The 23,131-nt window shown below is 42.1% G+C and overlaps 1 pseudogene; it reads right to left on the bottom strand.

The window, feature by feature from the left end:
• Positions 1-8,523: 8,523 nt before the first annotated feature.
• LOC117693667 (putative inactive 1-aminocyclopropane-1-carboxylate synthase-like protein 2) lies at positions 8,524-13,500 on the bottom strand (annotated as a pseudogene).
• Positions 13,501-23,131: the final 9,631 nt, after the last annotated feature.

Here is a 23,131-nt window from a genome sequence, read left to right as displayed (position 1 = left end):
AGGCACATGTTGAGGGACAAGGAGTATGTTCGTCTTTCCAGGAAGAACTACAGCTTCTTTTTTTATATATATCCCAATAGCAGTCCCCGCTCCTTGCTGTCCTCCCTGTCCTTCCCCCCATATTAAGGCTGGACAAAGCAACCCCGTATGAGGAAAAGGGTCCCAAAAGCAGACAAAAAGTCAGAGACATCCCCTGCTCCCACTGTTAGGAGTCCCACAAGAAAACCAAGCAACACAATTGTGCCACATATGCAGAGGCTCAGATCAGTCCCATGCATGATTCCTGGTTGTCAGTTCAGTCTCTGTGAGCCCCGATGAGCCAGGTTAGCCATGGTTTTTTGGCTTTTGTTTTTATTTGGTTTGGCTTTTTTGTGGTGTCCTTGACCACTCTGGCTCCTAAACTCCTTCCTCCATGTCTTCCAAAGGATTCCCCAAGCTCTGCCTAACGTTTGGCTCTAGGTCTCTGCATCCGTTTCATTCCGTTGCTGGGTATAGCCTCTCTGTCCTCTCTGGAGACCAACTACAGCTTCTCAAGGTGTCCTTGGCCCATCAAAGGTCTCTGCAATTGTGAATGTAGCTATCCAGAAGGCCAATACAGCCCAGCCAAGAAGAATTGTGCCTTTTTCTCTAAAATTGAGGGTCTACAGCAGAGGAGCACACACAGTAGATTCTGCTGAACATCTGGACTCCATGGTCTGTTACACAAATCTCCGTGGGTGTAATAGCCATAATTAGAGTTGAAAGATTTTTTATTATTAGTCTGTTTTGAATTGATTTTATTTGGTTATTGCTGTTACTTTCTGGTTTTATGCAATAATGGTAACCCATAAGAACATAGAGTCATCTATACAACAAGAGCAGGTAACAAGCAGGTCTATGCACAGGGGCACACACACAAGATAAGAATACTACACACCCTAATTTAAGGCTGTGTGCTTTAGATAAATGGTAAATAAGCTGGGAGATAGATAACTTGTCTCTAAAAGTTTCTGCTGTTATTTAACTAGGAGGTGACGCTGACCAGACACTGTCCAACAGTTTCCTAAACTCTCAAAACAAGTTCTATGGTAAACGTGGGTCTCTACCATCAAGATAGCTGAGACTATCATCTGCCCCTGAATTAAAAATGCACCAAAGAAGATTCAAACTCCAATCCTTCCAATGAGCTCGGGGGAAATTTTATTTAAAACTAAACAGTATAAACAACACAAAGAAAGACATTCAAATAGAACAAAATCACCCCCCAAAAAGTGCATGGAGGAAGGAAACACGGTGGTGACATTTTGTCACCACCCGAAGTGTAAAAGGAAAATCGTTTCTTCCAATTAGCACTGGTGAAAGACAAAATCAGAAGACATAAAACAATGACCATTGTATTGCAGTTACAGATTTTGTGGGCCAAAAATTTAGGAAGAGCACAACTGAAATAGCTTGTCTCTGCCCTGCCCTGACAGGGGTCTCACCTAGAGAGACATGAAGCTTAGAGGTGATGGGCATTTGCATTCAGCTCAGATGCAAATTCCGCTTGTCAGCCAGGCTCCTACTAGGGCTGCCAACCAGAACAGAACACCTATACACTTCTCCACCTGTCCAGGGCTATTTCACAATATAGCAGCAACACTAAATGAATGTGTATGTGTGTGTGTGTGTGTGTGTGTGTGTGTGTGTGTGTGTGTGTGTGTGTATACAAGTATATATATGTATATATATATAGTCATGAATTTGAAGGTGGCAGGGGACTTAAGGGGAAAAGGGAAAATAGAAATTGTGTAAATATAGTCTATATGAAATTCTCAAAAAATATTGTTTTTTAAAAAGTGATTATGTCAGTAAACAAGTAGAAACTGCAATGTCTCTTTTCATTTAGCCTCAGGGATTGTATAATGTCATTGCCAGTACCTTCTGCTGGTTACTGATAACTCAAAGACCTGCTTTGGTTCAAGGGGAAATGACACAGACGAGAAAAATGCCTCAGACCGGGATGCTGTACACCTTAAATATGCAGTGTTTATGCATTAAAACCTAAAGTGATATGGGCTGGGCTGGTGGCTCAGGTGGTGCAACAAGTTCCAAATCCAGATCCTAGCACCCATGTAGAAATCTGGCATGATCCCAAGTGTACCAGCAACCTCAGTGATGGGCAGAGAGGGAGCAGAGACAGAAGAGTCACAACTTGCTGGCTTCCAGCCCAGCTTCAGCTGCAGTAACAGGCCGAGTCACAAAGGAATAGGTCAGACAGAGAGTGATAGAACAGAACATCCAACACCCCTTTCTGGTCTCTACTCACACAAGACGTTAACATGCACATAACGCACGCGCGCGCACACACACAAAAATCAGGAGTAATGCAAATAAATCCCACATTTTTTTCTAGGCTGAGACAGATACTAAAAATGACCTATATGGGATATTGACTGCTTCAAATTCACTGAGACTCTGGACAAGGGCGAATATTAATATATAGAGGACCCATGAGTACACATAACATATTTTTAAATGTTTATTTGGCAAGTTAGAGTAACGATAAATTCCCCATCACTAATTGTAAACCAGAGATGGCTGACCAAGGCTGAGTTAAAATTTCTTTGTGTAACAACTATGGAGAAAGGCTTCTTCAGCAGTTTAATCGTGTAAACAAGATGCAGGGTCAGGGAAGGTTTGTCTATAACCTACTTAGGAAAAACTGTTCTTAAGAACTTTAGCACTTTAATCACTTTAATTGTTTGCATGCCAATTAATTGGCACTGCTAATTATAAATGAGTTATCTGTTCATTAAAGCGGGCTTAGACGAATGTCAGCTCAGAAGCACTTAGCAGTTAGTGTGGATTGCTTTGCAGGCTGCAAGAAGAAGGAAAAAAAACTGCATTCCCTTAAAAATGCTTTCATTATAACCAGAAATTTTCATCGTTTGTTTTCCATTAATTCTGATTCATGCCACTAGGCTGCTATAATATGATTTTAGTAAATAAAACTTGAACTACGAAAGAGAGAGAGAAAGAGAGAGAGAGAGAGAGGAAGAAAAGAAAGGAGATAAAAGTGCTCACTTTCTAATAGCCTTGTATATAAGGTCACAGAGCACGTCCCAGCATGCAACTCTTCCATCTCTCTCAGAGGCATAATCATACATGTCATATGAAAATGCTACTTTGTGGTCCAGAACCAAGAGCCCTAGAAGGCACCAAGCTTACAATGGTAGGACTTTCTCTAGAATTCTCATTCCACACACAGAGCACTCAGAGCTGAATCTTGAAAGTCTGCACAGCGAACTCTCACTGGTGTTTGAAATTGAACCCCTAGGCACTAATGAATTCATGTTTGGTTATTGTAGCCCAACATCTTTGCAAGTGAGGGAGAAAGCCCAGACTTTGAGTTCTCGTAGCTCTTGGATATTGTCAGGAAAGAAACTGAGGAGTTGGGTTTCCTGAGCACACAGCTGAGGCCAGCAAGGTAAACTCAGATGAATTCTAACACGTTATGTCTCTACAAATGCTTGTCAAAGCAATGAAGAGCTAAATTCATTGAAGGAGGAGAAAATTAGAGAGTATAAAATACTTTCTAGTAAGACATATAAAATGGTTCTTACAATCTGATGCAGCTGCCAGATTAGGTTCTCAAGGCAGAAATGTGACTGGTATGTTCACAGAGGGCAGGAAGTGAGAGGCTAGGCAGGGCATAATGGGAGATGGTGAGAAGGCCCTAGCTTGCTTTCCTCTTGCTGTGACAAAACATTGACCAAACACAACTTTTGGTTGGAGAGGGGGGGGCTTATTTGTCTTATTTATCCTGATCACAGTCCAGCCCTGAGGGAATTCAGAGGAGAGACTCAAGGTAGAAACCTATAGATCATGACTTGCTCAGCTGGCTTTGCTATAGAACCCAGGACCATGTGCTTGGGGTGGTACTGCTCACAGTAGGCTGGGCCAGCCCACTTCAACCATTAATCAGAAAATTGCCCCTCCTACAGACTTGTCTACAGGCCAATATGATAGAGGTATTTTCTCCACTGAGATTTTTTTTCCTTGATGACCCGAGCTTACGTCCAGTTGGAAAAAACAAAAAACAAAAAACAAAAACAAAAACAAAGACAAAAAAAAAAAAAAAAAAATAAAAAAAAAGGGGGTAAAAAGACAGAGGGTAAACAGACAGACATACAAATAGGTCAGTGTGAGAACTCTCAGAAATGGAAGGGTTTTGAACAAAAGAATGTGATCTTTAAGATGAAGCAGAGAGACCAGCAAAAAATGTTATTTCAACAGTTTAAATGGATTGGTCCAGGCTAGTCGTAGTAGAAGTAAAGAGAAATGATAAGGGCTTGGGCATATTTTTCAAGTAGAATCATTAAGATTTCTTGATAAATGATATACTATATTGAGTAATATTCCTTTTCCCAAAACTCATGTCCTTCCTGGAACCATAGGATATGGCCATCTTTGGAAATAGGGTCACCACAAATGTTATTAGTTAATATGAAGTCATGTTAGGGTAAATCCTTAATTCAGTATGACCAGTGGAATTAAAAGAATAGAGGAAGAGACACTGAGATAAGCAGGCATAAGGGGAAGAAAATAATATGAAGATGTGACTCACAGGGAAGATGGCTGTGTACAGATGGAGGATGAAGGTCCACAACTGCAAGCCAATCAAAACCAAGGACTTCCAGCAACCACCAGAAGATGCTTCTCCTTCTGCTTCTATGACAGGGTCCCAACGTTGGCAATGCCTGGCTTTCCATCTGCCCCACTAAGATCACATGGAACCATGTCCCTTTTCTTTGTCAATTTATTTAGGCTATTCTCAAGTTAGCACTCATGTGACTGCTTCACCAACTGCCACCTCCTGACACCATGCAACAAGATCCAGAAGCACAAACAAAAGTCCTGTTATTCTGATTGGCTCCTTATTGCCAGAAGAGTTACCCCACCCCACCCTAATACACAGAAGGGAGAATAGAAGGAAGGAAGGAAGGAAGGAAGGAAGGAAGGAAGGAAGGAAGGAAGGAAGGAAGGGAGGGAGGGAGGGAGGGAGGAAGGGATGGAGGAAGGAAGGGAGGGAGGAAGGAGAGAAGGGAGGAAGGAGAGAAGGGAGGAAGGGAGGGAAGGAGGGACAAAGGAAGTCAACTCAGAATGATGGCATCATAAAAATGAAAAGGAATATTCCAGTCGATGGAGAGAAAGACAAAACTGTGAGTCCATGTTCTGAGTTCAGTTTGTAAACCAAGGGTGAAAGTTGAAGACTAGAAAGGACACAATTTAAAAGCACAAGGAAACATGAAGGAAGCCACGTAATACTGGAAGGTCCTGGCAATGGGCTCCAGGGTCCCTAGATTAGTTTTGCCATGAAAGAAAAGAAAAAAACCTTTTTTTTTTTTTTTTTTTTTTAAATTTTAGACAGGCTCTTGTTAAGGCAGCCCAAGTCTGGCTTCAACCTGTGATCCTCCTGCCTCCACCTCCCCAGTTCTGAAGTTACAGGTGTATGTCTTTTTTATTGATGAATATAAGTGGCACTGGATAGAATATCTCCATTATCATTACTGCCCCATTGCTGTGCAGCAAACCACCTGAGTGACCTAAAGCAGCCATCTTTCATTTTAACTTGGTATTGCGGATAAAAAGTACAGAAAGAGCTCAGCTGAACTCTTCATCTCTGCTTGACATACTCTCCATTCTAACAGCTAGGACTGGAGCATGCTCTCCGCAGAGTTTCTCCTCTCGCTTGACAGCCATCTCTGCCCTAGTCGGAACTTGCCCCTGGAGAGCTGCACCCTCCTGGGCATCTCCATGTGCCTTGGGCTTCTTGTGGCTTAAAATACTCAAGATGATGTTATGTTGGGGTTGTGTTGTATCCTCTCTACCGTCTTCGACAACACCCTCCTAGGAAACTCATCCCCAGGTCACATCTATTCTTAAACTGAAGTGCCCCCTCCTAAAACTATCCCACCCTCTCTAATTCTACTACCTCTGCTCTTGCCACCCCAAGTCTGACGCATGCCACTAAGCCTGTTAAAGGCTTCCCTATATGACATACTTCTACTCACTCCCCATCCAGATCAGCATGTCTTCCAGTTCAGAAATAACGTATTAAATCATGACTCTTTTATCAGTACTCATCAATTTTAATATTATTACTTAATATTAAATTAATCACTAAGTTAATCAGTAGCTCCCCCCTCCTCAGGAGTGATAAAAAAGAACCTTGAACTTTCAATCAGCTCTGTCTTCTTGCATGTTATTTTAGCCCTGCAATCTAGTTTTTTGATTCTTCATTGATACTGTTTGTTATTTCTTCATTCAGATAATGAGCACCACCCATGTAGTTAGAAGTTATTCATTCATTCTTCTTTTCCGAGTTCAACTCCATCCTTCAGGAAGTGAGTCTTCCTTTTAATCAATGCATCTTAAACTTGATATCACATCAAAAACATGTAAATATTTTGTAATCCAATGCCCAGTCTGTACCTCAGAACAATTGCACAAGAGCACTGGTGTTTTATAAGTCTCCTCCTGTGATTCTGATGTGTGATCGGGACTGAACTTACAGAAAATATCCTTCAGCCAAAGCCTTTTAGTAAGAAGTTTCAATCACTGCTCCTGACTGGAAATGTTTGCAAAGCTATCTGCCTCCATTACAGAATGATAATGAAGACAGATACCAATTTCTACATTGACAATTACCTTTTCTTACTGTGTTGAAGATATTATCCTGCCATCTTCTGAGTGCTATCACTCCCGAAGTAAACTGTCAGTTCAACGTTCTTCCCTATAAAGTTGGCCTTATTTGTCTTCTGGCTGCTTTTGATGGTTTTTTTTCTCTTGACCTTTGACCTTGGTTCTCTAGTTTCATTAATGAGGGGGCCCCTGTGGATCCCTCCATGAAGGTAGGGATCCACAAAGAATGGGAATGAGAACCTGGATCAGACTTCAGAGTCTAATGCCAGGTGGTTCACTGTCAGCATACTCAGAACATAGCACAATTTGGGAAAAGGTTTCCAGGCAACAGTCATTCCAATCCAGGTGCACAATAATGCTTAAGGTGTGACTACGTAGAAACTCCTTTATGACGTACCTGTGACCATGAGGTTGGGTTCTATCACTTAAAGGCCTGGAATCTAATGTGGTCTCTGACTGAGATGGCATAGAAGTTAGCAGTCCATAAAGTACATGTGATTTCTCCCCTAAGGATGGGTAATGGTCTAAGAAAAAAAGAGTCTGGGATAATCATTCTCTGGTAATTTGATTGAGGTCTGCATTTATAGAAAAAGGTTGGTGGGGTCTGCCTCCACAGATAGCAAAAAGGTCATCAGGTCATGAAGAAAATTCACTCCCAACCTTTTAGGGGAAACAGATATTTTTGCCCCTCAATTAAGAAGAATCCAATATATGTTTAACATTCCTGGTTTCCCTAGAGATTTGTGGCACAAGGACCTTGGTACCCCAACATATTAAGATGTGCCTAAAAATGGAATTCACTTAATTTAGGAAATGAAACATGATTAGAATTCATTATATTTTCTAAATCTGAGGATTTGTATGTTTTAACATTTTTGAAAATTCTCAATGTTTTGTTGCCATCTCTTCATCTTTTGTTTTCAGTGTATGTGTGTACGGTGCATGCATGCATGTTCACATGTATGTGGGTGCATGTGTATAAGTGTTTCATGTCAAATAACAATGTTGCTCTCCTCTTCATAGGCTAAAGCAGAGTCTCTCTGAATCTAGAACCCACCAATTTCAAGTGGCATAGCTAAACAGCTTGCCTGTGGAGCCCTGTCTCTGCCTTGCCAGTGCTGAGATTACAGACAGCCTCCCTCATCAGCCTGGCATTTGCATGAGCTGGGGGATCTAATCTCCAGTCCTGATGCTTGTGTGGTAAGCACTTTATCCACTGAGTCATCTCCCTAGATCATTCGTTATTTGACAGCTTCCTTCAAAGCCCCATCTTGCTTATCCAAGGCCCTTCTCTGACCTCTCTTCATGTCTCCTTTTCCTGCTCTCAGGGTCTCCTCCTCTTTATCTCTTCCTAAGATCTCCCAGGTCACTTTTTTGTTTGGCCGTCTTCAGTCTGCTAACATTTTCCAAGTTTGTTATTTTGTTGTTGTTGTTGTTGTTGTTTGTTTGTTTTGTTTTGTTTTGTTTTTTAAAATAGAGCATGACTTTTATTAAATGGTGAATGTAAAACAAAGCCATCTAAAAAGGAATTCAGGGGAACTGCCTTCCCCCCTCTTACCACAATAAAAACATCATTTTTGAGCACAGGATAGCTAGCAAAGACTAAAAGAAACAAGGCTTCTAAAAAAGTCAGACACCCAGCTTCGGGGCCTTGATGAATGAGGTCAGACAGCACAGTGGCTCCAATTCCTCCTACTGTCTTCTGGCCACAAGATTACTTTCAGGGGTCCCTGACCAAGTGACAGCAAGCTGTCTGGAGCCACTGGGTGGAGGCAGCAGTCTCGGTCCCAGCTGTCTGCTCCTGCTGCTCTGTTACCATGCCTTTTTTGTGTTCAGCAAGCACATGGCAGAACGGATCTATGGGGCTTTCAAGTTGATCCAGACAAAAAGGCCAGAGCCACAGTTGCAAAAGGGGATCTTCAAGTCCTCTAGTATCTTAGTGACATAGCTGTAAGCCTTCCAGAGCTGGCTATGGTTTTTAGGCAGGTACACCTTATTGATCCACTCTTCATGTCTTAGAGAACCAGTCACAAGCAGTTTTCCAAGCAGAGCAGAAACTATTAGGCTTACTGAATTAAAAACCCAGCCTGGTTTCAAACAGGTCCTCCATCTTCTAGCCACTGGACTCAATGGGCTTCACCCTGTCCTCCATAGTTTAACTTTGTCCTGAAGCAGTCTCCACAGCTTGTACGGAGCAATGCCAGAGACACCATGGCAGTAGCCAAAGACTTTCATGGCAGAGGCTTCCTCCTTGTTGTGTGTATAGAGAACACCAAAGCGGAAGCCAGATATGCCAAAATCCTTACTAGTGCCCCAGATCACATGGATCATGTTAGGATCAGGCAAATCTTTTATGCTCAGAATACTCTGAAATGTGGCAGATGCCTCAACCACGAATAACATGTAAATCTCATCCACAATCATATGCAGCTTGTGCTTCCTGGCAAAGACCAGGTACTCTTGCAGTAACAACTAAGTGTAGACATCACTGAGAGGATTCTGGGGGTTGATGAGCACAAGGCCTTTGACATTTTTTGCCTTCTTGAGTCAGGGCAAGCTTGAGCTTATCCACAGTGAGTTGGTCCCGGTGACCACTTGGGTCACCCAGAACCATGGCCAGTGAAGAAAAGATCAAGGAGCAGCCATTTAGAACCACCACATTTTCTGGATCAAGAGGTGTAGGTGGCTTGCAGTAATGGGTCAAGAAACTAGCCAGCAATTATTTTCCAAGTTTTTATTTTCTATTATTTTATATTTTGACGTCTGTTATTTCCTTTCCCAAAACTGGCTGATAGCTACTGGTTATGTTTAACCATGCTGTCTAAGCCATCTCTACTCACATTTATTTAAAGAACACATTCAGTACTTAGGGGAACTCCCCAGTCACTCTGCTGACTCTGACCTGTGGTTGAATGATTGTTTGCGTAAGCTGTAATTTGGGGACTGTGATCTCATATTTGGCTAATCTTTGGCTGCAGAAATCCAATGCAATCTGGATTTAAGTAGTATTTCACCAGAGAAGGGGTCCATAGTTTTACAAGTCATCTTTGATTGAACTTCCTAGACTACAAGAGAAGGTATAACAAGATCATACTTACGAATTTTCATTGACACTTCTCCCTAGGCCAAGCCAGGTCAGCATCCTCATATGACATTTTATGTATTTGGCTTTGTCTTTTGTTTTTCAAGTAGATGGATCTCCGTAAAGCATTTCACTGAGAATATACAGCATGAGTGTATTGTCTAGAGCAAAAGCATTAGTTCAAATGCCCTGCTGCAGGAATACCTCTGCTCCTGCTCCTTGTGGTTTCCATGTAGAAGCCCCATGCCTGACTAACCCTGGTAACTTCCCCCAAGTTAGCATAGGTGCCAACTGGCCACATCCATTTTCAGTTTCTCTACACTTCTAGACCTTTCCATTCCTTGATTCCTAAAAGCAACAGCACTATGCACTCAGAGTGGTGTTAGTTCTGGTTGGTCTCACACTTTCAGGTTGTTTGAGTTTGGTTTTGGTTTTGGTTATTTTGTCTACACAAAAGGCTTTAGGGAATAATCTTCACAAATAGAAATCCCTGTAGATATTTTCTCTACCTTCTTTAAAGAAGGAAATGCAAGTTTGACTCTGGCTTACATATGGAGTAACCAAACTTTTATTAATTGACTGACATTTTTTAAATAAAAAAGAATGCTTTTTTTATACACAAAGATTGTGGGAAGGAGAGGAGAGAGAGGAAGATGGAGAAAGACAGTAGGAGAGAGGAAGGGAAGAAAAAAGAAGGAGGGGGAGAAAAGGAAGAAGGGAAGGAAGGAACTGTTAGCCTGAATACCAAGAAAATCTTTTCAAACTTTGCTAAATACTGGTGTGGCTTTACTTTAATTCTTACTGCATTCTCCTTCCACCATCTGATGAACATAGGTGAGGTCCATGACTGTCAAGCTTCTCTCCGGATTAACACATTCCAGGGTACTCTTTGGGCAGACTCCAGTATTAGATACCTTGAAGTAGGATTGGGTGTGTGGGTCAGTGTAGAGCCCTTGTTTATGTGTGAGGCTCTGGGTTTGATCCCCAACACTAGAAAAAAAAATAAAAGTTAAATCAGAAAACTTGAGGGATATATTTTGTTAATAATATATGATAATAACTAGGAACAGATTTAATTTTGTATTACTGGTGGTAAGATATAAATCTAGAAAGATTAAACTGGCCTTCCATTTTATAATTCATTTAAGGAAATATCAGAAGTGGAGAGGAAATTTAACAAGAAAAAGGTAAAGACGTTACATAAGATTGGGTTTTTGCAATAGAAATCTGTGGATTTCCATTACTAAGACTGCTTCCAATACAAATTAGCTTGGCTCATTGAAAGATGAGAAACATTGTCTAGCAAGTCCAAGCCTTCTTTGGATTATTGACAGCTCCCCAGTCTCCTGTCCATCTTCTTGTACTTCACACTCGCTGTGTTCTCTCTGTATAATCACATCCTCATCTTCAAAGATGTAGGAGTTACCTCTACATCTTCCTTTCCCATATAGTAAAAAAAAAATATAAATAAAAGGCCAGTCTTACCACAGAATTAACAGTCAAAATAAATTGCCTTAGAGACAGTAGGATTTTTACCATGCAGAACCCACACAAAAGCAAAGTGAAATTACTTTTCTGTGACAATGCCCTAAGCCCTCCAACCAAAGTCTCAGCAACATGAGAGAGGGAGCCAGGTTTTCAAGCCTCTCCTAGGTCTCCACAGCTGACTTGAGGTTTTAGTGCTGGCTAGAATCCAGGCAAACTCTTGATAACCATGCTCAACCTTGCCATTGTTGTTCTTATCATCAAGACTCCCTCTGTCACGTGACCACCTGCTTCTCAGATGCAGTTCTGAGTCCTGAAATAACCCAGGGAATTATTATTATTGTCGTGATTATCATCCTTTTTATACGTGAGAAAGCTAGAATAAGTAACTCAATCAAGGTCACACCAACCATACATAGTGACCTGTATCACATTTTCGTAAAATCTTTTGTGCAAACCAAAGTTTTCCAGTTTTCCACGTGGTGGAGAGATTAGAAAAGCTTGTTGCCCCTCTGTGTGGAGCGACCCTGTGGGAACACAACTTGAGCAGGAACCCAACAGGAGCAATGGGTGGCGGCCTCTGCTCGTGTACCCAGAAGAACCCATTATGATGTGTACAACCTGAACAATAGCACACATGAACCCACACATCTCTGATTTCAAGCCTTATGACCTTTCCAGTCGCTGTGACTCCCAGAAATGATGATTCATAATCCTTCTATGTTGGCTTCTAAAATCATTAGAATTTCTCTTTTGTTTTAAAGCAATTTGAACTTTCCTTTGTGGGTCGTTTGCATTGCTTAAGCTTCAGATTATGATGGGTGAGTCATTTGTTACCATCTGCCAACAAGAGTGCTTAAATGGTGCTTAAAGGAACCTGCTACCAAGCTTGACAACATGAGTTCAAGCCTAGAACCCATATGGTGGAATGAGAGAACCAACTGCAAGTTGCCCTCTGACCTATGCAGATACACAAACACATACTATAAGCAAATACAAGTAGAGAACACTATTTTAAATAGCTCTCGAAGTGTTGTCTTTGCTACACAACCCACACTAGTGACAGCCATAGGGGAAAGAAGTGTGGTTGGTACAGCTTCAGCTTTCCTATCATAGCAGTATGATCTCACAGCATGGCTGAAAACAAGTAAACCCAGCCTTCCATTCCCAACGTGGAGTGGCAACCACAGCCCTACACAAGGGCTCGCTAACAGAAACCCTGACAAATGGCAAAGCATAAGCAGCCATAGCAGCCACTAGGGTAATAATTTATTTTTAATACCATGCTGTCTTTAACAGTGCAATTTCCTCCGGGGTGTTTGCTTTGAGATTGCAAGATAATTACATCTCAGAAACCAGGCTAATTACAGTTAACAGTCTGAAAACCAAAGGAACCCTCCCCTCAACCCCCCCCTCCACTAAAATACCACACAAATTCCAGTTAAACCAGGGAACATCATTCAGGAAGTCCATTTGATGAGTGCTTAGAAGTCCGTTCTCCTTTCTGCACGGCACATGGATCATTCACAGTGATGTGAAGGAGCAGGACCTGGTTAATACAGCCTTGGTGATTCAGATAAATAAAGAGGCAGTAAAAAGCATTAATGACAAGTCTTTCAACAAAAATGGAGCCTAAGTGTTTCTAGGGAAAAATCTGGGGAGGGGAGTGTTCAGAGAGGGCAGAATACAAGTGAGCATGTGCCTGTGTCGTGTGGTCTCCAGACACAGCTGAGAGGATGAATTTGGGATGAATGATCAACCAAACCGGGTCATGTGTAGAGCTAAAGACCGAAAGAGATGTGAGAACTCATCCAGTCAGTAGCCATCAGCCTTTTCTATTCAGAATGCAAAGCAAGTTTCTGACCATGGGAACCTCTAGAGTGACCAACCACTTCATGACTTGGTGGTTCACTCAGAAATACTTCTCATCCTTTTTATAGATACGATGTACTGAGCAGGGTTATGCATGTAAACATCCCAAGGTTTTGTTATCCTTCTGACCCTAAATTTTAATGCAGTTTCCAACCTGTTGTGGTATGGATATGGTTTGTCCTCCAGAGACTCATATTCTGAGGTTGGGTGTACAGTGTGGAGTGCTAAGGTTGTAGAACCTTTAAGAGAACACGCTTAAAGGAAGGTAATTAGGTCAAAAGGCACCACTCTCAGGAGGAATGAATGGAGGCCTTAAGGACTTGGCCTATTTTAAGGAAGTCTGACACCTTACCTGAATCCTTCTTCCACAAGTACCACTCACCTCTTCTAGACATAATTCTGCCATTGTCATGCACAAAACCCTCACCAGAGACAACTCGATCCCTGTGTCATACCCATAAGCCTATGAACTGAACAAACCTCTTTTCTTTATAAACTTCCTAACCTCTAGAGTTTTGTTATAGCCAACTAAAATATTAAAACTAAACTTCACTGTGTCTTAGCTGAGATAAAGACTCTCTCCTGGGCTGTAGAGACTGATCAGTCAGCAAAATGTTTGCTTTACAACTATGAGGACCTGAGTTGAATCTCTATAGCCCATGTCAACCATCATGCATTGTGCCATGTTGGGGAGGGGGATTTCTGAAGTTTAATGGCCAGCCAGCCTAGCCTTCTTGATGCGATCCAGGCCAGGGAAGAGACCTGTCTCAAAACAACAACTCCTGAGAACCACCACTCAAAATTGTCCTTCATCCTCTACACACGTGTGCACACCCACTCACACGTGTACACTTCCACACTCACAAATACACATTCAGACTCTCTCCCTTGAATAGCCCTTCTGCTCCAAATACTTACCAACTTTTAAATAATTTATTTCCTGATTTGCTTGCAGTTTTCTATTGGCTTTTAAAATCTGGAAGTCAAACACCACAACTGCCCTGGCTTAATTTGGCATCTCATGAGACCTTGAAACTACATGTACTTTCCTTTTTTAAAGATGTCTTACTTTCATTTACATGTCTTATTGTTTTGTCTACATGTCTGTCAGGGTACCACTTGCATTCTTGGTGCCCAAGGAGACCAGAGGAAATCATCACATCCTCTCAGACTGGAGTTATAGACAGTTGTGAGCTGCTGTGTGGGTGCTAGGAATTTAATCCTGTCTTGGTTTTGCTCTAAGAGTTAGGAGCCCTTTCCCTTCTGCTACAGACCGGGGTAGCTACTGGTGTTAGAGAGAGGTCAGCCACCCACTCATTAGTGGGTCTCCTCTACTCTCAGTGTTGCCTGGGAAATGTTACCAGGGCTTCTCTTGGGATGGGCCATCTTTAGCAACTCTTTTTCTCCACAAAGCCATGCCTGAGCACTATGGTCCTAAGATTCGGGTTGGGGGTGCTGGGGATGTGAGATCCCCAAACCTAAGCCATTCTCCCAACCAAGTTTACCAGTAATAAATCAGTACTACTGGCCACATGCCTGAGTCAGACTTTCAGTTCCGGTTTAGCTGCTATTCATTATAAATTTAGCTTCCTTGTAAAGATCTCAGGGAGATAGGGAAGTTAGACAGGATATGATTTGGCTATCAAGCCAAGAAATCACCACAATAGCCAAAATCACTCGACAACCTCCCTTCTTCAAAACTCATTGTTCCCCGTGTCTGGCGCTTAGCCTCGTGATCTAGAAGAACACTTTGTCTGCCTTGCAAGTTAAGTCTCTATCATCGTTATCTAAAAGAAATTGTGTCTGCTATGAAAGAACAGTTGAAATGTATTCTGTGAAGTTTAAAAGGGATTTCATTACAGAAGTCTGTAAGGGTGAGGTCAGGGCGCTAAGTAGCAAGTTGGGGGTGGGGCTTTTGTTTTTACAAATGGGCCTCAGAAAAGAATTTATTCACTAAAGAGGGGAAAAATGAAAGGAAATGATTCTCCTATAAGCCCCCAACACCCATGCTCATTTCTGGCAAAGGTGAAACCCCCAGCTGTTGGGTTGACAGGATTTTTCTGTAAAAGGGCCAGGAGACCCTGCCCGCAGCCAGGAGACTCTTCCTGACTCTACCACAAACACACACACACACACACCCCTCATATTAGAGAGTGGGGTTCATTAACATCCATTATAGTCACAAAGGCCAAGTTTCTCCTTGAAATGAAGATGAGGGAGACCTGTGCTTGGACATTTAAAGTCACTTTCTTTGGGAGAGTTTTCATGTCTCATCCCTCATTCTCTTGAACAAGTTTAGGGCAGGTAAAGGGCAGGTTTGCTGTGTAACAAGAATACTGCTTCTGAATCGTTCTCATAAAGTCGGGTCAGCAGTCAACTACAGTTAGCCTGTTCTTCCATGAGCAGAGAAAATCCCATTACTGGGGTCTCGGCTGGTCAGGTAAAATGGGCAGACCACAGTGGGGGGCGCAAGCTAAACTGTCCAAGTACAATCTCACAAGATTAAGCTGAGAGTGAAAGGAAGTGACTAGTAAAACCCTGCAGCAATAGTTGAGTGGAAGTAAATTTTAGTTGATAGCATTGATGAAGATGCAATTAAATGCTTTGTATGGAATTTTAAATACTCTCAAAGTACTATATTTGAAATTTGGAGTTGTGTTGACTCTCTAAACACCTTAGCTATTTTAAACAACTGTGTTTTCTTCCAACATGTTTTTATTGATAACTTGGGAATTTCACATAATGCACCCCAATCACACTCATTTCCTAGTCCTCTTATATCTGACTCTCACCTCCCCTGGAGGAGGAGGGGGAGGAGGAGGAGGAGGAGGAGGAGGAGGAGGAGGAGGAGGAGGAGGAGGAGGAAGAGGAGGAGGAGGAGAAAGAGGAAGAGGAGGAGAAGGAAGAGGAGGAGGAAAAAGAAAACAAGAAACAGAAACAAACAAAAAAATACAACTTACTTTGCCCATATACTGACTGGAGCATGGTCAAACTCCTGGTGGCTAGCCCCCTAAAGAAAACTGAGTCCTTCTTCACCCACACCCCCACCAGAAGCCATCCAGGTAACAAAATTGTGCTATAGATATGTCTCTTTCAGACCATGTGACTTATATCATAGAGTTTAATTAAAATGCATTAAATAGCAGCCCATTTAAGCTGCTAGACAAAAATGCAATAGAAAAACATAAAAGACCTGCACCCATAAATCTCTGATAGACTGGCAGATGATACCCCCTTTTAAAGGAATGGTCTCAGGAACAATCACAGAAAAGGGATAGCCTCACCTAATCTCTTGGGTTTTTTTTTTTTTTTCCCCAAAATTGTCTTGAGTTCTGTTGTAATCCTCTAAGAAACGCTCAAAGCAAGTACATCATGTTGTGTGACCATGGTGATGTTGCTGATGGCTTTCTGTTTATCTACCCATTAACTCAAAAAACCTGTTTTTCTGTCATTGGACTTCAGATGCACAAAATTGGCTTCCTCACAGGCCTTGATTGATGGCACTCTTGCCACTGGTCAGTGCCTGGCTGTTTTTATTTAGTTATTTTTAATAAGTTATTAAGAATTCATGAAGGCATCATCCGAAAACTAAAAGGATCTTCGTCCAGCCATGTGCTTCTCTCCACCCCTCCCCACCCTGCCTCCTTTTCCCATTCGGCATAAGCGTCCTTTCAAATCCCAGGTCAATTCTCTCGCTTTACTCTGCATATACTTTCACATATTAAATATTAATAGGTATACACATATTCTACATTAGCATTTTAACTTAATTTCGGTATCATGCTTTAAGTACATTGAGAACTACTTTATTGTAAGCGCGATATCGGTTAGATTCATCCACGCTGTTGGAACTTGCTATGGTTCGCTTGTTCAGGGTTTCTATGATAAGCTGTAGAGTGAGGATGCTACAGTTTATTCTCTGGATCCTAGTGTCTGGCATCACAGGTTGCTGCCAGGGTTTTGCCACTGTGAACATGCTGCTGAGTTTTTGCTGTATGTGTATCCTACTGCACACACCCAGACTTTCTCTTGGATGTGTACTGGGAAATAAAATGTGAGTTCAAGACTCCACCAATCATCTGCTTCCGAACATAGTGCTAGCTCTTCTTGGTACCAGTTGCATCCTCAACATCAGGTGATATTACACTTTTCCAAGGTTATTGTATTCCTCATTGGCAGTGCCAGACATTTGCATTTTACCTAATTAAATAAATGCATAAAAGCACCTCTCATTGTAGTTCTGATTTTTCTTTCTCTAGTCACTCATGCTGTTGAACATTCTTTACATACACATTGGCATACAAACAGTACGGTTTGGCTTGGTTTGGTTTGCCTGTGTGTTCTTTCCAATTTTCTACGTGTGTGTGTGTGTGTGTGTGTGTCTGTGTGTGTGTGTCTGTGTGTGTGTGTTCTTACTAACTTTAAAGAGTTGTTTACATATTTTAATGCTAATCCTTCATAGTTCTGTATATTCTGAATATCTATTGAAGTTTACAAGTTACATTCGGTGCTTTTAATATCATTAGATGGTCAATAGATTGAAGTGGATACAAGGGGAAGCAAGGCCCCAGTTTCACTTCTTCTAAGTAGATAATGGATAACAGTTTCTTGGTGGCTCTCTGCCATACTGATCAGTCATTACTGGTGTATCACATGGGTCTCTATTCCTTCTGCCATCTTGTCTGTCTCTGCCCCAACCCACGATGTCTTTCCTTTCTCTCCGGTTTTTCAGAACTAGTCTGACTACTCTTGGAGCTTCACCTCTTCCTGTAGAGTCTGAAATCATACTGTAGATTATAACTTCTCAAGCATCTTGTGTCTATAGGTAAAATCAAACTCTGGGTGCTTTCTAAGTTTTTTTAATTCCTGAGAAGTTCATATATGTTTACTATAAAATATGATCATGTAAGCCATATATTTACCCCTTCTAACTCTCCCACACCCTCTCAACAGCTCCCCCACAACCTTTGGTTTTTGTAGCCCACCAAGTCTCACCAGTGCTGTCCATATGCGCATGGGAGTGGGGCCATCCACTGGAGCACAGGAAACCTACCAAGGCCACGGCTTCAGACAGCTACCTTTCTTCCCCAGCTACCGCTTCACACGGTCTTACAAATTTTCTCTAAAGAGATCTCTCACTAGATTTGCTTCAGATGCGTCATATTTGATCGTTAGAATTTTATGCACTTGTTTTCTCCTTAGTAGGCTTTATAGTTATATGGAGAAATGCAAGTGACATTGTTCTTATACCAAGCCACCTAATTATAGCCTCTTATTACTTGTAATAATTTGTAGGTAATTTGAATTTTCAGTGTAAATTATCGCTAACTGCAAACAATGACTGTTTTTATTGCCTCCTTTCCCCCTCTTATGCCTCTGATATCCTTTCCTTACCTTATTGAGCTGTCCAGGGCCATCAGTATAGTGTTAAAGAGTATTAATAGGGAACAGGTTTCCTTTTCTGATGTCTCCTTGCTCTAGCACACATCCTGGGTGATCTCTTTAGTTCTGTGACTTACTCTACTGTCAGAACTTATCCTGACACAAATTTACTGTTGCCTGAATCTATTGATCTTATGGTTTAACGAACACCTAAAACCCCACATGTTCCCTTATCTTGCCTCATCTCTCACCTCAAGCCTTCCCTGTTTCAGCCCAAGCTGGCCCACATTTGGGGGCCAAAAATGTTGAGAACTGCACTACCCCATGTTTGGGGGCCAAAATGTCTCGGACCGTTCTGTCAATGTTGGAACCCGCACTGCCAAAAGCCTTGGGGACTAACTTGTTAGCCGGCACTGCCCCCAAGCAGCTCCGGTCTGCGGGTCAGGGTTCAGCAAGAGAGAGAGTGAGGACCGACTTGAGGAATGGAGACCAGACAGAGTGTGATTCAATCCCGTTTATTCTCCAGTCTCTCTTCTCTCCAAGTCCCAAATCTTGAGTTCCTAGTCCCTAGTTCCTGGTCCCTAGTGCCTCCAAGTTCCAAGTTTCTTCTTCCAAGTGCCAAGTGCCTAATGTCTAATAACTAATTCCAAGTTGTTCTCTCTAACCTAATTCCTAGTTCCAAGTTGTACTCTCTGAAGTGTCTGATTCTCTGTTACTCCAAATTGTTCTGAACTCTCCTGTCTGCCTCTCGCCTTTTATATGTCTCACTTCTAAGCCACGCCTCTAAGTCACGCCTTTAATCATGCCCTTAGATCTTGTCTCTAAATCTGATCTCTAAGTCACGCCCTTAAGTCACACACCTTTAAGCCTCACACACCCAAGGGAAGATCCTGGGTCTCTAAAACAAGATGTTATCAGAGTGTGCTCAGCTGTTGTAGGCTAATGCAATCAAATCTCTGGTCAGGGTATATGGCTCAAGATGGCTGCAAGGATGATAGCCGCCTTCTTTCGGCTCCCCACACTTCCCATCCTTCATTTTATAACTAAGAATGATACCACCATGTATATGATGCAAATGGGGGAACAAGAATCTTTCTTGACCCTATCTTTCCTACCAAATGCCCTTTCAGCCAAATGTATTGACTCTAGTTCACTAATTTTGTTTTAACTCAACCTCCTTTCCAGCCATTCTACCGACCCCCTAAGCTCTTGTCTGTCTTATTGTCTGCCATGTGTTCCTAAGCACTCAACTACAACCAGTGTCTCAGTTAGGGTTCCATTGCTATGACAAAACACCATGACCACAGCAATTATTATAAAGAAAAACATTTAATTTGGGCCTGCCTGGCAGGAAGCATGGCAAGGTACAGGCAAACATGGCACTAGAGGAGACAAGTGCTCATCTTGGTCCACCAGCAGCAAGGAAAAGATTGTGTGTACCATTGGGTATAGCTTGAGCATAGGAGACCTCAAAGCCCACCCCCACAGTGATACACTTCCTCTAACAAGGCCACACCTCCTAATAGTGCCACTTCCTATGGATCAAGCATTCAAGCACATAAGTCTATAGGGGCCATACCTAATCAAAGTATCACATCCAGTCTTGCCTTCTGTATTCTCTTCCCTATCTCTCCAGAACAGCCTTTCTAAATCTTAAGTCTATTACACAATACCTTTGCTAAAAAATCTTCTGATGGTTCTCCAAGATTGAGAGAAAAATCCTGAGTCTTGTTTCAGAAGGGCAGACATCTATAGCGAGGCCCCTTCTGACATGGTCCCCATGTCACCTCAGCTTTGTTTCCTGTTCTCAGTGCCCTGACTCCACCCTCTGGCCATCTTGGGCCCTACACGGCTCATATTCTCTCTTTGGAAAGCTTTTGCATGTGCCATCTGTCACTCCTCTCTGTGGCACTCACCTATCCTACTACCTTTATTCCTGTCTCCACAGGCTTGCTCGTCCTTCTGCAATAGTCCACCACATCACCTCCTCCAGGAAGCTTTCATAGTGCTGTGTGTAGCCATGCTCCTTGAAAGCAAAAAGTGGCTTCATTCTACTCCTGTGTGTAGCCCCAGAGGCCAGAGGGAGACATGGCTCAAAATAAGGGTAGGCTAAATGCCTTAGAGACTCATAGCAAATCCTGTGGCTCAGATTTCTGCTCTACATTTGTTTAAAAGTCCTGTTTTTCTAGCCTAGAGAGATGACTCAGTAGTTAAGAGCACTGGCGTCTCTTTCCAGGGATTGCAGTTCAGTTCCCAGCACCCGTCTGACACCTCTTAACTCCAGTCCCATGGAATCCAATGGCCCTCTTCTGGCCTCCTCTGCCTCTAGGTACACAAATGGTACAGAGACATACGTGCAAGCAAAACAAACATAAAGAAGGTCCTGTTTTTCGAAAATCATCTTCACGCTTTCTTGATCTCTCCCCACATGGTGTGCCCTGGCACTTCGTTTACAAGTCTCCCTGGCATGACTCCTGCAAGACTTGGCCTTTTGTCTAATCTTCTCCACCAGCTGCTTGAAAGCAGAGGTTGTGCCTTACCTGTCTTGGTACTTTAACAACTGTATACCAGAGTCTAGCCCAACCACCGATGCCAGTTAGATAGATACCTAGAATCATAATAGTGAATTCCCTCCTGAAACCAGAAGTCAACAGAGAACACGCTTTCGATTCTTTTGTGAGCAGTTAGTGTTCAACATGGTGGATTCTTCCTCACCTCAGCTTCCACCATCCCAGCAATACTTCAGCAACAGAGCGGAAGTCTCCAAACAATTCCTCTTATGGAAGTCAACACTAGCAAGCCCTCTTCACCTTTTCATTCCATGCTGCCAGGAGCACCCATGTGCTTTCTCATCTTTATTCGAGGCATTTTTTTTTTAGCCTAGCGTTTCCTTTCTTGAATATCAGCCCACTCCTCCACAGCTGTTTTGAGTATCACACTCTGTCATTTAAATATTAATATTATGGAAACAGAGGAGAGAAAAATGCCTTTCATCAGATATGCAATGCTAGAGGAAATTAAGATTAATAAATGGTGACAGGCTCTAGAGAGGGAATAAAAGTTAAACTGCCTTGGACTATTTTCAGAAGTTGTTTGGGCAACGAGCATATCTTGTTGAATGCCCATGACTGTGATCGTTCTAAAGACCTGATTTCTGAAGACAGATCTGAAATGATAAACCAGACCTTAGTTTTCCCCTTAGAGCACTTGTGCTCTTCCTGTGCACATATGGAAAGATCTTTGAAGGCAAGAAGCTGAGAAGTGTCTACAAATTAGGTATTCTTAATCAAACCTCAAATAACTAGTATCTAGAGGAAAAGCAGGTTTTAGGTCTAAAAAAAAATAATGTTTTTACATAGTACTGGGGATTGAATCCAGGGACTCGTGCAAGCCCTCTAGCACTGAGCTACCTCCTCTAAAGTCTAGACTTGAATTTATTTCAGTGCATTTAATTGCAAGTTTTTCAGAATTTCATGCATCTATTGCCTCTATATCATCTCAATTCATCTTCTACCCCCTTCCCCACTTCTTTTCACAATCATTTTCTCTTCTACAAATATAATTGTCTTAGTTACAGTTACTATTGCTGTGATAAAACACATGGCCAAAGAACCCTGGGGAGGAAAGGGTTTATTTGGCTTACACTTCCATAGCACTGTTCATTATCAAAGGAAGTCAGAACAGGAACTCAAACAAGGCAGAAACCTGAAGCAGGAGCTGATGCAGAGGCCATGGAGGGGTGCTGCTTTCTGGCTTGCTCCTGTGGCTTGCTCACTCACCTGCTTTCTTACAGAACCCCAGGACCAGAGATGCCACCACCCACAACAGACTGGGCCCTCTCTCATCAATCACTAATAAAGAAAATAAAGAAAATGCCCTACAGCTGGATCTTATGGAGGTTCCCTCCCTTCAGATAACTCTAGCTTGTTTCAAGTTGACATCAAACTAGCCATCATAAAATATTTATTTATTTATTTATATCCTGCTGAGTCCATTTAGTTTGTTCATAAGTGTATATGCTTAGGGCTGACCACTTATGATAGGACAGTCTATTAGGGGGTGTCTTAATTGCCTATAAATAACTGCCTATAATAATTAGTTCCCTGTAGCTCTTCATCTAGGGCCAGAGCCTGGTGAGATTTCCCCCCATCCATGTTGAAATATCAACTGGTATCACTGTGCATTTCTTATTTAGGTGACTGTACCTTTATAATTTCATGGTTGTAGCTTTCCTATCATACACAGAAGACACTCTCTCCCAGCAGGTGTCCTGATCCCCTGGCTCTTACAGTTCTTCTGGCCCTTCTTCTGTGATGTTCCCTGAGCCTGGGGTGTACGGGTTGGTTGTAGAAGTATCAGTTGGGGTTGGGCACAAAGAACAACTCAGCTGTTGTGTATTTCTGTAACAGTCTCCATCTACTGCAGAAAGGAGGCTTCTTTGGTGAAGGGTGGGAGCTATACTTACCTGTGGATATAAGGGTAAATATTTAGAATATAGTTGGAAATTATAATGGCTTATGAAAGTGGTAGTAAGCTTCCTTGACTTTTTAAGTAATAAAATTGTGTAAATTTTTCACTTCTCCAGCTAGGTAGATGACACTGACTTACCTCTGCTCATAGCCAGAGCTGGCTCAGTAAACCTCA

Source organism: Arvicanthis niloticus, chromosome 21 (assembly GCF_011762505.2).
Source record: "Arvicanthis niloticus isolate mArvNil1 chromosome 21, mArvNil1.pat.X, whole genome shotgun sequence".
NCBI classification, from domain to species: domain Eukaryota; kingdom Metazoa; phylum Chordata; class Mammalia; order Rodentia; family Muridae; genus Arvicanthis; species Arvicanthis niloticus.
This window is presented reverse-complemented; position numbering and strand designations above follow the sequence as displayed.